Below are 16,438 nucleotides of genomic sequence, written 5' to 3' on the forward strand. Positions count from 1 at the left end.
AGCGGTGAAAATGACAAAGAAACGTGCGGAAAACCTCCAGGTCTGCGTGAGTGACTACAATGCAAATACTTGGGTACTTAGTGAAATCACAAAAGAGAAAAAAAAATGGTTCGAAAATCCTTGACGATATCATGTGGAAAATGAAGTTTAACAGAATTCTATCTCAGAAAAAAAGACATTTGATATTGACCGAGATGAATTTATTAAAAAAAATTTGGGAAAATCATTAGAATCACCATTCAAAAGTTTGATTTTCAAATCATATTTAAAAGCGAGTTGCAAATTTGGATGGTCTCGAAATTGCTCTTGGCAAGCGATTCATATCGAAATGAGGAAAAGCTTTGAAATGTGTGCATCAAAACAAATGCATAAATCACCGGCTCATTAACCTACTGTTGGCAGTAAAATATAGCTTGATCGATGGCAATATCTGTAACACACAGAACGTTGGGTAGAATTGTTGACCAAATGCAAACAGCTTCAGCAAATACGCTCTGTTTTATTATTCAGACTACTACGGTATTAAATTTACCTTCAAAGTGGATGCTTAATTGTGAGAAATTATTCATATTCATAGCAAACAAGAAAGAACCAGAAAGCCAAAAGGCTTAGTGATTCCTTGCCCATAGAAAATATTTTTTGTAGCTAGTACTATGGTTTCAAATTGACTAAGTTTTTCATAGTGTGGTTACTGTGTCCACACTTAGGTCTAGAATGTGTAAGATCTATGGGCATTGACCAACATTTTTGTGAACTATGACACACAGTATATGAGTCATCAAAGTTTTACCTCTAAGATATCATGAACAAGGCTTGCACAGTTTGACTTTATTTCCACCATTTTCAATAAGGTCTTTACTAATAATTTAATAATGAAAGATCAAACAGATTGATGTCATGGTAACATGGTCATAAATCAGCTTCTTGTGTAAATATTAGGCATTACATGAAAGATATATGATCCAAACATGTTTTTCTGCATGATATCGTGTTTACAAACGTTTCCACCAATTTGACCTCTGGTGACCTCAAATGAACCATTGATTGAACTATTAAAGATACCATCCCTAGATATTTTTTAGACCAAATGCATTATGAATAATCAGTCAGTAAGAAATGGATCAGATTCCATTATAACTATTTCATCAACCAGATATTTTTAATATTATTATGGTTGTAAATGCTTCCCCCATCTCCCCCCTCCCCCTCTGGGAAATTATAGGAAAATGGAAAGACTTAAAACATGGATTTCAATTTTACTTATAGACTATTTGAAATGAAACTAGAATACTGTCACTGTATTTTAAAGCTAATTGTCTACTTTAAAGTAAAGTAATACCGTACAGTACTACTAATATTTGTTAGTAAAAAGTTCACCCTTGTAAATGGGTCATTGATAAGAAGGGGGTGGGGTGGGTGGGGGGTGGTGGGAGGGGAAACATGACCACAAGTTGCCAAAGACAGCACCATTTTTCATCTTAGCACTATTATGCACAAATTTTCCAAAGGGGGAGAGGGACACCCCTCCCCTTAGACACCACCGCCAGACCCACGGATTTACAAGTAGCCGGCACTAGGTCAAGTCTAACCAGCACTACTGTACAGTAGCTATAACCCTGACACATAGTCTACAGAAGATGCTGATATATCTACATGCAATCACACAATGATTTCAATATTAAATTATTCCATATGACAGGCAATAGTTACCGAAGGATTCTCAAAATTCTCAAAGTCAAATACATTTGCTCCAGTATTATCTAAAGGCAGACACTCTTGATTTATTTCACAAACATGCTCAATTTAAATAATTTCAATATTTTTTACTTCGAGATCACACAGTATAAACTAGCCTGTATTTCTCTCTTTGAGTCTTTCTATATCATGGAATACAAACAGCTTAGAGTATTACACCATATTGTTTTTGCAATTGCCTTCAAATGTATGTTTGTCACTGCAAAGTAATACTCATTCTACAATACAAAACCACAAGACTAGACAACAAAGTTGATGTTTGTTGAATCATACCTTCAAAAAAAAGCTTGCAATGCTATTTACAAAAGCTCCAAATTTATGTTCCTGTTGCAATACTTAACCTAGATGTATGTTCCTGTTGCAATACTATGTATGTTACTGTTGTAATACTGTACCTATATGTATGTTACTGTTGCAACAATGTACCTATGTATGTTCCTGTTAAAATACGGTACCTGTTTATGTTCCTTGTATATTACTTTACCTATGTTATATTACCATTGCAACACTGTACCTATGTATATTCCTGTTGAAATACTGTAACTGTTTATTTTCCTTGTAATACTTTACCTATGTATGTTACTGTTGCAATACTCTACCTGTGTATATTCCTGCTGTAATACTGTACCTATGTATGTTACTCTTGTAATACTGCACCTATATATGTTACTGTTGTAATACTGCACCTATAGATGTTACTGTTGCAATACTGTACCTATGTATGTTACTGCTGTAATACTCTACCTATGTATGTTACTGTTGCAATACTGTAACTGTGTATGTTACTGTTGTAATACTGTACCTATGTATGTTCCTGTTGCAATACTGTACCTGTGTATGTACCTGTACTACCTGTTGCAATACTGCACCTATGTATCTTCCTGAACATTGCAATACTGTAACTGTTTATGTTCCTGTTGTAATATTATACCTAGATGCATGTTCCTGTTGCAATACTGCACCTATTCCTGTTGCAACGTACAGTATGTTGGAAACTGAGTGACACGACAGGACTCTTGCTCTTTGGTGACAAGTTCCAACTGTAGCTGCAGCATCCCCGGGCAAAGTATCACAGACCTACAGAAACTTATAATGACAGCACGACTGATTCAAGATTACACTTAATGTGAGGTAAGAAAAAACAGAACCTCATTGCACCTTCCATCCCCCCCTCTCCCCCTGCCCCAACAGAAGATCAATAATAAAACGAATGAAAATAATCATACAAAATACTATTCTTTGATCAATTCATTATTGTATTCTTGGTATCTAATTCAAATACAAGTTTACTAATTTACATATTTTTAATAATACTACTAGTACTAAGTTAAAAGAAACTGAACACACTGCAACTACTGTACTGACAACATACTGCTGTTCTGATCTCCACATCATATTTTGTAGCATGCATGCACCTTATGAATCTATATATGGAAAATGGATATTATATTGACCAAAGTATGACGTCTTCAATGCAAGGAAAGCCACTAAATCTCTAAATTAAGCCTACAGTAGTACACTGCAATACAAGCATGACAAAAGCAGTTACAGTAATAGACCTTGTACAAAAGCTAGAGGTTAGCTCACTGAAGCTCTGGCACTTGAAAATATCACCATGGAAACAGAATATTGTAGAGCCTTTCATTTTTTTTTAATACATAAAAAGGAGCAAAAATAGACTGTCAGTGAAGTGTGAGACAAAAGTGAAAAGACTAAGTTTAATTTGAGCAAGTGAGTGGATTTCATGACATTCAATCACACATGACCGTACTAAACAGTGTTTTGTGCCTGCATCATGCACCCTTTTTAGTTTGTTATACGAGTACGATGATCATTGTTGTAAGCTTCATTAACTAAGTTATTCTCTTCATAACTGCATTTTAAAGCTGCATTTGCTTTACAAGTGTACCAGGAAAACTTTACTCAGAGCTCACAAAAGCTATGGCACTTGTAATATCATGCATGGAAACAGACAAGTCAGAATATTGTAAATTTTAAAGTTTGTTTTTTTCCAACATAAATAGGTAAAGAGAAAAACAGTCAGGAAAGTGTGAAATCACATGATGGCACATAACAGTTTTTTACTAAGCCAAAATCATAAAATTCTTTAAAGTGGCCATGACACAAAATTTCAACGTCCTGTTTTTTTGGGATCCATCTAAGCATGTTCTCTAGAACATATACCAACCATTCTGCCAGTTAAAAGCTTGATTTTTCCAGTCGAAAATTGAGAATTAATTTACCCTATTCGGGCTTGAAAAGTTCATTCGCCCGAAAATTTTCCTAATCTCATGACATCATGTGACGTCATCTTAGGAACACGATTTGCTCTCACTGAATCCTCCCAACATATATCATACTTACACTACGACAAGTGTACATAAATACACAATACAATCAAACAAGTCGGCGCGGAATCAAATCTAAATTTCCCGTGGGTTACATCCTATGAGGTGTGGAGGGAGGGGGTGGGGTAGTGGCACTATAGGTGTGCTGTTGTCTGGTCAACATGTTGAGTAATCCTCAATCTTGGAAAAGTCCCACCTGACCTATTGTATTGTACTGTACATTCACCTTCATGGATAACTAGTTACATCTTCTTAACTGTGCACACATAAAAAACTGGCCTTGATCTTGCTTTGGTCAAAGTTTATTATCTGAGTTCTGCCCCCCCAACCCCCATCCCTCCTCAAAAAAAAAAAAAACTCTGAATACAGGCCTGGTTCCTGGTTCAATTTTGGTGGACTATAGTAACTCATTCAATTTTCGGACCAGTGCATTTTATCTTTCCTTTGATGATGAAGTATGGTGCCATCGTGATCGTTGCAAACATGCAAAAGGCAATTGTAATTGTTGGGAGTCAGTTATGTCATTTCTCATGGTTGTCAGGGAAATGTTCGATAGAAATAAAAAGAAAGAAGCAAAACAAAATGACTTTCATAAACTGAAGGTTAGAATGAACTATATTGATATACAGTGGCGGAGCTAGGGGTATTGGTCGGGGGGCGAGAATGGTATGTAGGGGCACTTTCGACACTATCTAAGCGGAGCACCACCACAGGTTGGCGTGGAGCGTACAGAAATTTCTTGAGTAAAGATACTCCCTAGATCGCCGGAAATGACCCTTTCCGGGCCTTGCTAATTTGCAGATAATGTGACAAATGTCGATAGGTAGATGAGAGCGCAATAACAAAGTCAATAGTCGCGAATAAGTAAAAAGTGGTAAAAAGCTGAAAAAGGCGCCAGCAGTCCATTTGAGTCCGTCGGGGGGCATCCCGCCCCCCTGACTGTATGGACACTCCGCCACTGGTGATATACACCTACTATGACCAGATGCTAATGAACTTATTCAACAGATATTATCGGAGTGAAGACTGGAAACAATATTTGCAGTGGTCTCATAAATATGTTACCGACTTGACGTAAACTTACAAATTATGTTCCTTGTTCAACACTGGAAAATGGAAATTAATGTGCGCTACAACATATGAAAATTAATGTTTAATGCACAAGGTCATCCTTAAAGTTTAATACCACAACAACAAATTTCTTGATACAGTGCTGAACTGTATAAGCTACTTTCCCAATACAAACATTATTGTGCAGCATATATATGCCATACTTACACTTGACTAACACATACGAACAGTATACCTATGGTAGGCCTAGTCTACAGTAGGTAGGAATATAATTATGTAGTGTTCGTATGGATCACAAAATGTTTCGTTGCACTGTACAGTTAGTTTCCTGAGTGAATGTGGTTGGAGTGAATATGATGGTATAATTTTAGTCTGAAATGTAAGTGCAGCTGCTTTGCTCGAAGCAAAAAGCTTTTTACATACATCAAGTGCTTTTATGAAGTTGAACTGGAAGCGAGGTGTATTGGTTTATTTTACAAGTATACAACAATGTTGTTCCTTCATGCAATGTGAGGTGCACTGACAAATTTTAGTCCTGGTGCATTAAAAATAATATTATTTTATTTTTTGTTACCAGGTCAAATGAAGTTGTTTTCTGTTCATTACATGATGTACTGAACTACTGTATGTACCACAACAAACTTTGAACTAAATGATGTAAACAAAAACTTAATGTTAATTGATTAACACATGAATTTATTCACAAAAAAACACATATATGCGGTTAACACATAGGTGTGCACACTGTGTTACATTATGACATATATACTGTGAAGTGTGATATTAATCAACACAACCATTCATATTCAAAATTGTATTTTAAAAAAAAACTTTCTCCTGACCATAACATTCTCAATTTTTTTTTTGTAATTTTAGTAATTATCCATGGCGTTCAAACTGTTCTTGGTCACATGACATTAATATTTATATTACAAGCAGAAGTACAGGTACGCTGTCTTAAACTCAATACAAAAGAGAGAGTTGTTTGACCTTGAAGTAGAAGAATCGATCTCACAATATTTATCCTTGTTTGTGTGTGCATACTCCTTTCTCATTGACCAGAAATATTCTACAGAACTCATCAGTAGTCGGTCAAGCAAAAAATATTGGATCACATATCAATTGCTAACATATATATTTAATTCACATGTTATTTTGGCTTGTGTGCGATATGTGCCGTATGGGAAGATGTAATACAGAGTTACAGTACACTATATAGATAGCAGAGCGCTTAGAGAGTGGTTAGTATTTAGTTTAACAGGTTTTATAAACTGAGGGATAGTTGTAGGTGTCCTTGTGATCAAGCTGTTCACTCCCCCTCCCCCTCCCCCCCCACTCCACCTTCACAAATTAGTCCTTGCAGTACAATGTCTAACCTGTCTTTCACTGAAATAGATATAGGGCATCAGGATCATGGGGGAGAGAAAAAATTGAAAATTGTACAGCATATCTCCCACACCAATTCAAGTGGATTCTCTCTACGTTCCTACCCGCAGGCAAAGACATATGTGTGGCCCATTTCTGATCACAATTTTGAAAACCCATCAGAAATTATTTAGGAAACAATTAGAACATTTAATGGGAGATCAGCACATAAATTCCAGAGAGAATGTGACTGCTTTAAGAATATTGAGACTCCCGGTAAGACTGGTAAAGCTGGCAGGATTGCAATGTGCTATACTGTTTAATTATTGAGTATTTGTCAAATTTATGGAGGAGGATTGACTACATCTCATGATTCATGTCTGTTACTCTTTAAACTGAGCAATCAAAAAGGCAATTGAAAGAAAGCACAGTGAAGTGCAGTGTGCACACTGGCCCTCGAAATGTAAGCAATTTTTTTGGCCAATACGTAAGTGGTTTTCGCTGCTTGCCAGTAGATAGTTTTTTTTTTTTTTTTTTTAAATGAATGTTTCTGCCAGTTGACATTAAGAATATGTACTAGGTATGAAATTAATACAAGCTACATATGATGAGCTTTTCATGTTTACGAGCTGAGATGTCACAAACAAACAAACACAAACACGCATATACACATAACATCATGACTGCATCTATAGATTTGTTTTACCTTCTGCAAGGAATAAGAAGAAAAAAACTGTTGTATATATTTCAACATATGCCACACATGTCCAATCCTACCAATGTTAGTTATCACTACTATTAGCAAATGAGACTGTAACCAAGCTTAATTGCACTCTTGTTATTGTCAGGTACTTAAATAACATCATTACTAATAACTAACCTAACAAGCAGGACTTGAATGATTTATATCAATGAATTTTGATCACTACAAATCATTCTCTGATTGAACATTTACTGTAGTATATTAAATAAATTACTGCTTTAAGGAATGGCTTTGTGCAATTTCATGTCTACATGTTCAACCAGAAGCCAGTTAGCTTTGTGATTCCTTGCTGTACATTACATTATCCTCAAAATTAAAAATGACTGCCTAATGCAGAGCAAGTGAGTTAAATTTGTCCAAGAATTAAGTGAGAACCAGAAAAGGTTTGTAGCAATCCCTTATGGGCATCAATCATGTCACTTAAATGAAAAAGTTTCAACTTTTAATATCCAAAAAGAACAGTCTTCCTATGTGAAATATAGACACATTTCACCAACTTTGAGCTAGCAATCCCTTTATAACTGTTGAGGGTTGAGTGTGAAATATTTCTGAGAAATTGGCCAATATTTCCACCATTTGAGTTGTCCCCTTGAGCCAATTTGTGCCCATTTTAGATAACCTGTTGATCCCTTGAGGCTTAGAGGGGGAAACTGAAAGGAGGCTTAAGTGCATGTTTAAAGCAAGAGTATGAACTCTAAAGCAGATTTCATTATATGGATGCCAGGTGTAGAGCCCTTGCACAGACCTAAACTGAACTGAATAGCACTGGAGAATTCACAGATTAATTATAGCTTTAATTTTGGAGTTATCATGATTAAAAGGTTTTCAGACACTGATGCCTGTTGACCTCAATCGACCTTTGACCTCTACCAATTTCAATAGCATTCTCGCACTCACCAAGCTGGATCTACATACTACATATGAAGTTCAAGAAAGATATACTTCTTGTGTTATCCTGTTTACAAGATTTTCAGACTTTATTTTTAATGTTGACCGCAAACGACCTTTGACCTCCACCAATTTCAATAGTAATCTTGTACTCAACCAGCTGCATACCATGTATGAAGTTCAACAAAGATGTATGTTTTGAGTTATCGTGTACACAAAGTTTTCAGACTTTGACCTCTGTTGACCCCAAATGACCATTGAACTTCACAGAAAACAATAAAACTTCTTTTACCCAATAAGACCACATACCAAGTATGAAGTAAATCCACCATGAACTTTTTGAGTTACTGTTTTTACAAGTCACATTCATACACATACACACACACACTCCATCACCATCACATAGATTACTCCTGCCACTGGCAAAGAATAAAAAAGAACTGGAACATTTATATTATGTACAGCACAATTTAAATTAGCACTTTTGCAAACTATAAAGTCCATAAAATGATGTACTGTAGGAGTAGGGCCTTGCTATTTAGGGCATCAGGTAGTACTTGGAAGGCCTATTCATGCCCATAGGTTCTGTTTTACAAGAGAAAGACAATTTTCTCAATAGGAAACAATTAACTTTCTGATATTATTATTATAGTACTTATTAATTGATGCCAGGGGCAATACTGTAACTGCACATGGTAAACATCTTTGATATGACTTACTATCAGTAAGACAGTGAATAGGTAAAGAAAGACACACAGTCTGACACAGATCAGATTTATTACATCTGAATTATTCAGCAGTATGATGATGATGATGATGTCATAAACATTCAACATGTATGTCATTATGTAACCATGGTACTTTGGGATTATAAGACTCCCTAATTAAAGATTTTGTTGTTGTTGTTGACTTTTAGTGCACTACTAACCACATCGGTACAGTAGTTGGGGTTCTGCAAGTGCTGATAATGAAACATGATCTATTGAAGATCATCTTCTAACAAGTCCAAAGTTCAACCAGAAAACCAACTGGATTAGAGATTCTTTGCCACATTTTACATGAGAAGTTACATTCAACCACTGGTAACACTGTGCCCAGAACATTTATGTACTGACCATTATGGCTTCAAGTTATCAACAAGGTTCTTGAAGTACTGTAATGCGGACCTTACTTATCAAATATCAAGTTCATATGCGTGTAACTGGACGTATTTGTGTGTATTACAAACTTTTCAGATTTTGACTTCTGCTGACCTCAAATGACCTTTGGCTTTGACCTACGAAGAAAATAATAGGAGTCTTGTACTAGGAGGATCTAAATGCCAATGTGAATCAAGGAGTAGCTACAAGCAAATATCTTGACAAATCAGGAATAAATACATCATGATTCCTAACAACAACAAAATCAAAAATGATAATAGTTACATTTCCTGAAATTTCAAAGAAATATATGTTGAGTCCCCATGAACGACAATGCAAACTGTAAAAGCTGCTAACACAGTGCTGTAGGTCAAATGCCTAAAATGTTTTGCTGTTTTTAGTCAAAATTATGAGAAAATGTAGGAAATATTATCCTTTAAATTTGAAAATGGATATAAATTTGTAAAATAATATTGATTCTATAAGAAAACAGTCAATTACATTAGGCTTATGCCTAAATGCAATACCGCAACTGCATGCTACATCATGAAATAGTGTGGACAATTTTCCTAGCCTATTTGTAATTTTGGCCAAATGCACTGGATGTACAACTAGGCTAGGTGAATTAAATTTTCATAGGCCTACATACCGCTGTGATTTCCTGTTCTTGAATTCAATGGACCTGTTCAAAGGGATGAAATAATTTGCTGGCTGGAACAAACCTAACTTAACAAAGTAACATTAGTCCAGTTTAAGCCTCAAGAAAAAATAATTCAAGCTAAGGTTATCATGACAATAAATTTACTTTTAATGTTACCTTTAGCCTGAACAGTAAACATTTTGTTTGCCTAGCCTAGGCTATACTAAAGTTTTGTTCTGCCTGGGCTGTAATCCATTTGTTAAATTTCCTAGGTTAGATAGGCCTAATGTGGTTGTATTTTATTGAAAACCTGCTTATTTTGGATTCATTAAAGTGATACCGCTCTTGCAACTTTGTGCAGTCTAAGAGTAAGACTACGGCTAACTGTAACAATTTTGGGAAAAGCTTAGGCAACAACCTACTGTAGCCTATGTAGAGCTGTATAGTGAAGGCCTAGGCCCTAATCTTACTTAGTCTTACTTAATCATGTAGACCCTAGCCTAGGCCCCTAGGACTCGGAGTAGGAGTAGACGTAGCTAGGAGTTAGATCAGGATAAGCCTAGGCCTACTTGCTAAGCTTATAGTTACATACCAATTGAGGTCAGAAACACTTATATTCAAGTCTCCAGCTATAAAATACTGATAGTTTCCTGACATAAAAAGGCTTGGACCGATAGAAGTTCTACAAGCACGTTCACACAGAAGTAGCAGATTTGCTGTGCAGTGATATCAGACCGCTATATTCGTACCATGGTAACTACAAGCACTGATATGTAACGCTGCCTAGGTACGGCATGTAACGTTACTGCATACTGTATGACACAACTGTACATATGCAGTAAAGAACAGGGTAGTCTGCGACGAAAAGACCAATAAATATAGTAGGGGCGCAATATCAGTTTTTGGTTTCAATGATAATCGTAACCTATGTGGTTGTGCAGGCGGATGAGTGTGTGTGTGTGAGTGACGCTTTGCATGTAAACACGATATCTCAAGAAGAGAAGCTTGGACCAATCTCATATTTGGTGAGTAGGTGAACCAAATTGAGTGGAAGGATCCTCTTGTTTTTGGTGGAGGTCAAAGGTCATTTGGGGTCACTAGGTGTCAAAATGTGAAAACCTTGTAAACATGATATCTCAAGAAGGGAAGCTTGGACCAATCTCATATTTAGTATGTTGTTGTAACATGTTAAGTACAAGAAGCCTGTTGTTTTTGGTGAAGGTCAGAGGTCATTTGGAGTCACCAGGGATGAAATTGTTGAAACATTGTTTCATAATATACCTCATCTCCCAACGTCGAGCCTATAAGATAACGTGTGCGTTACGACTCATAAGAGTAGGAGAGGCTGTTGACAATTGGAAATTAGCTTATGGGCATTCGTTGAAAACAGCAGCCATAGTGGCGAGTGAATTTTGCGTTTTGGCAAGTAGATTTTTAGTCACGGTCGCCAAATAGGGAGTACATTTAAAAACGTTTGTCAAGGCCTGAACACCTTTAAAACATGATTGCCATATTTGAGTACAGGAATCCTGTTGCCTGTGAGGTCAAATCTCATTTGAGGTCACCAGAGGTCAAACTCTGAATGCCTTTTACATGATACCTATAACGATGGGAATCGTGGATACTTCTCATACTAGATGTGTGGATGCACCAAATTGAGTACAAGACCCCTATTGTCTTTGGTGGAGGTGTGTATTGCCAGGTACAGTAGACTGACCTGTGTTTACCATGCCATCAGGGGCGTAGCGAGCGGGGGGGGGGTGTGGGGGGGGGTGTCACACCCCCCCAATAATTTGGTCGCTGTCGGGAAATTTTGGGTCTGTCGGCAAAAGGAGAAAAGGTGAAGAGAGCGGAAGGGGAAGAAAGAAGGAAAGCTGAATAGAAAAAGGAGAACGGGAGCTTCTTCCGTGCCAAATTTGACTTAAAATATGCACCAGATTGCATCTAAGGACGTTCAAACTAATTTTTTCCAAAGGGGAGGGGTATACCCCTACCCTTAGACCCCTCCCCCATTTCAGTCACCACTTCCAGATCCGTCGGCAAATCAAATTTGACTTCAAATTTGCACCAGATTGCATCTAAGGACGTTTCAAAACTAAAAAATTGCCAAAGGGAGGGGGAACCCCCTCCCCTTAGACCCCTCCCCCATTTCAGTCACCACTTCCAGATCCGTCGGCAAATCAAATTGACTTAAGATATGCACCAGATTGCATCTAAGGACGTTTCAAAACTAAAAAATTGCCAAAAGGAAGGGGGACACCACCTCCCCTTAGACCCCTCCCCCATTTCAGTCACCACTTCCAGATCCGTCGGCAAATCGAATTTGACTTACAATATGCACCAGATTGCATCTAAGGACGTTTCAAAACTAAAAAATTGCCAAAGGAGAGGGGGAACCCCCTCCCCTTAGACCCCTCCCCCATTTCAGTCACCACTTCCAGATCCGTCGGCAAATTAAATTCTCCACACCCCCCCAACAAAAACCCCTTCGCTACGCCCCTGCATGCCATAGTGTAATTGTACATCAAAATAGTGGTCCGGGCCATTTGTATTGTGACAGCTATGTCTGCAGCAGAAGTATAGTGCAATGAAGTCATCGAAACCTCAATGCATTTCGCATTCTGGTTAAATATTTCGTGCTGAGCCTTTTTCAAGCTTTAAACACTTTCTTGTCTACGAGGTCGGCGATGGTTTGGTTTGCAGAGACCGACTGATGCACGCAGTTCTTCGATAGGTGAGATGCTTATCATGAAAAGAATAGAAATAACTTGATAAGAGTAATTTCCTATTACGATTGTGTCGCCATTAACTTCAAATTTATCCAGCGAGCACGATTCAACAATTAGCATTACTGATATTCTACCAGACTTAACTGATAAAATATCGTTTCAAATGCATTTAAGAAGTACAGTATCAGTGAAGGAGCTATGGGTATTGGCCAGAGGGGCGAGAACGGTCTAGGGGCGCTTTCGACATCTAAGCGGAGCGCCACCACAGGTTGGCGCGAAGCGTACAAACATTTTTGAGTATACTCCCTAGATCGCCGGAAATGACCCGTTCCGGGCCTTGCTAATTTGCAGATGAACGAAGAATAAATAAGTGTCATTCGTACAACGAAAGTGTCGATAAAGCATTTTGTCAGAAAATTACACCAACAAAATGTGACAAATGTCAATAGGTAGATGAGAGCGCAATAAAAAAGTGGTAAAAAGCTGAAAAGTGCGCCAGCAGTCCATTTTAGTCCGTCAGGGGGGGGGGGCATCCGCCCCCTGACTATATGGACGCTCCGCCACTGTACAGATTACATCGTGATTGACAATATAAGTATATATGACAGACACGCACAAATCACGCTTAATGAATGAAAGGTAAGATAGGAACTATTTCTTTCAACTTCCTCTCACATTTGCTGACTCTATTGCAGTTTGTTGTTCCTGGTCGGTTGGTTGGTCCTCCAAGGTGGTGGTTGAAGGCAGTGGAATGGGGTTGTTGTTGTAGGAAGGCACTGGAGGGAGACCGGAAGATACTTCCACCAACACCACGTCCAAGAAAACTAGGTCATCTAGGTAGACGATGATCTGTGAAAGAAGAACAAAGAATTTCCTGCTAAAATATCATTTGAACTAAAAAAAGCAATTGTATGTTTGTTGATATATATCTCAAATTAGTACCAAATCATGATTACTCATTAGTTAAAGACTCATCTTGATAACTTGTCACATTGCTGAGATTTAAACTTTTACATTTAGTCCATTTTTATTTTGATGACAACGTTGCCTAATACTACGTTATATCATAACTGAACCACAAATCAATTCGTTTCATAATAAAGTAAAGACCCCGTCACAACTGCAATTCTTGTGTTATTTTGAGGAAGCCACTCCATCATTTGCAATGCACTCTTGTACAGTATTCTCATCAATCTCCGTGTAGAAAGCTATAAATTTCTAAATTAAAAATTGACCGGCTGCACTGAGGAACGATAAAACAGCCATTCGGGAGCGAGAAATAGTAGAAAAACAATTCGGTTAGAGAAGAAACTTATTGAAACAAGCAAATGTATGTATGTATGTATGTATGTATGTATGTATGTATATGTGATCTTCCCGCAAGCAGGAACTCGCGAAAGAAGCCATGGAGGCTTGTAGACTCGCAAGCTGACCGAAGCCAATCTCTCGGCACACATCCATTTAACGTCCATGTCAGGAAGTTGTTATTGAACAACACCCTTGCCAGACGACACACATTGCTGTCGGCGGGGAATCGAACCGGGGATCTCATGACTGGGAGACGCCGGCGTTAACCACTAGGCTATACACTCCGCAAATGACCATCAACTCCCCGAAACTCCCCCACCCCTTCACCTCTTCAAATAATGTCATAACAATTGTTGTATTAAGAAGTGTGTTCTTTACAGGCATCTGTACGAAAACCAAATGCATCGCGACAGGGATTGTAAAATCATAAATTTATCTGTTCAAACCATTTAATCTATTGACCCTATTCAAATGACTCATTGCGGAAACATATTGCGGATCATGCTTTATCCTTTCCTTGGCTACTCCTTCCGACACTCTACATGTGTAATTCCAAGCATGATAAACTGATCTATCTGCTGCATAGGTTACTTATAGACTACGTAATAATTAATCTATGATTTGCTATCGTAATTGTGCCCTTAATTGCCAATGCAAGTTTACATTAGTTGTTAAGTAAGTCTCTTAAATATGTACTGTTGGAGGCAGGAACAATATGCACATGAGGATCTTACCACTTGAGAAAACAAAAGATGAATACTTTTTGGTAAAGCATTGTTGTAAAAATCATAACAACGGCAAAACGCAGTCAAAATTCGGATGAACCGCCACGTCACCATTATTGTATGTTACAACGTTACATTATGTGTATAGTTTGACAATGTTTGGCATTCCAATGCTATGAAATAAGAGGTTAGTCGGTAAAACCTATCTACAAAATCGACAAATCAATCATAGATAAAGATTTACTTAATGAGTATTAATAAGATGGCTCATACGACGTCACGCCGATTTTTATATGTAGACGATATATAAATAACAGTTGCAAAGTGCCCCCCCCCCCCTCACATCTAAACACACAGCAGACTTTTTCCGGAAGAAACGTTGACAGCAACAAAAAATTGGCAAATAGAAATAAAAAAATTGGCAAATAGAAATAAAACACTAATATATATATGATAATGGAAAAGCCACTTGTTGTTGTTATAGCACTATGTGCTCTTTACTGTTTGGGAAAATACTATTACATGCCAATCAGGATTGCAACAAATATCTTCCTTCTTTATGCAGGAAGTTAAAGAGATGGCGCTAGTTAAGTAATAGTTTCGTAAATTAATTAAATATTAAGATGGCACTTGTAAGCTTCCGTAGGTACATTTTTAGGAGAATAACGACTCACTGGGCCACGGCGTATTCAGTGGACATGGGCTGCACACATTCCGGTCGCAGGGAGTGTTTCGGACCTCTGGCCATAAGCAAGGTTTCACGCAAGCCACCTTGGACGATTCTGGTCGACCTCTAACCAACCGACCCTCATCGCATCCTCCTGTAGGGGGTAGGAAGCTTCCAAAAAACGGGGGGGGGGGGGCACAACATCAGAGGGGCACTTTCTCATTCCACAACCGACCACCACTCGTTATGCTATAAACCTATACACACCGGCCATATTACTTAAATATATATAATGTGTTAGTATGCTATCAATACTATTATGGTACACGTGAATAATTAAATAAAATATTAAAATTAACAAAGGTTTAGGATATCCAATGAACAGTTCTTCATCAAAGAAGCACATTTTATTTGCCAGTAGGACACATTTGCTTTTTTTTGGGGGGGGGGGAGTTGGGGCGTCTCCCCATTGCCCCCGGCTCTTACACCCTGACAAAAAGGGACATATGGCGGGGGATCCTAGGCCACAAAACGCACCATACCTACAGCCGGAGGTAATATCGCCTCCGACCTGTCTCGAACCCTAGCAACGGTTTACTCGATTAGCAACGCAAGGTCTTTCGCTTACACCGTCGCGCCAAGCAACACATCAGCAAGAAAAGTAACTTCAGAACTAATTCTTAATTTCTTCCGGTTTATTGACTTTTTACTTTACAATATTACCAGAAATCGATAAGTACAGGATTATACAAAGGAGAAAGAAAGAAAACAATTACCTATATATACAAGCTAAAAATAAATTAAGAAGTTGATCTACACTCTATCAATACGGTAACTTAATTGTACTTTCCCGTTTAACAGTATTTCACAGAAAGACGAACCATGAATCCAAGTTTTCATAAATTTGATTTCTGAACATCTACTAAAATCAGTTTCAATGCGCTCTTGCATTTCTCTTTTAATCAATTTCACTACCTACTTTTCATCAACTTAATTCTCTTATCAAACACAATTCGACACCTTCTATTCCAAACTACCTT

General features: G+C 37.7%; 1 protein-coding gene across 2 annotated transcripts in view; it reads right to left on the bottom strand.

Moving 5' to 3' along the window:
- The window catches only part of LOC139979350 (WD repeat-containing protein 17-like), a 47,664-nt gene extending 36,801 nt beyond the window's left edge, over window positions 1-10,863 (bottom strand). The window contains exon 1 of one of the 2 annotated variants that reach the window (XM_071990051.1): window positions 10,719-10,863. The gene's annotated coding sequence lies outside the window, so the exon portion shown is untranslated. Of the gene's footprint in view, window positions 1-10,561 lie in introns of both variants that reach the window. The other variant, XM_071990050.1, reaches the window with a different exon arrangement.
- Between the last annotated feature and the right edge of the window lie 5,575 nt (window positions 10,864-16,438).

Source organism: Apostichopus japonicus, chromosome 14 (assembly GCF_037975245.1).
Source record: "Apostichopus japonicus isolate 1M-3 chromosome 14, ASM3797524v1, whole genome shotgun sequence".
In the NCBI taxonomy this organism is placed as follows: domain Eukaryota; kingdom Metazoa; phylum Echinodermata; class Holothuroidea; order Aspidochirotida; family Stichopodidae; genus Apostichopus; species Apostichopus japonicus.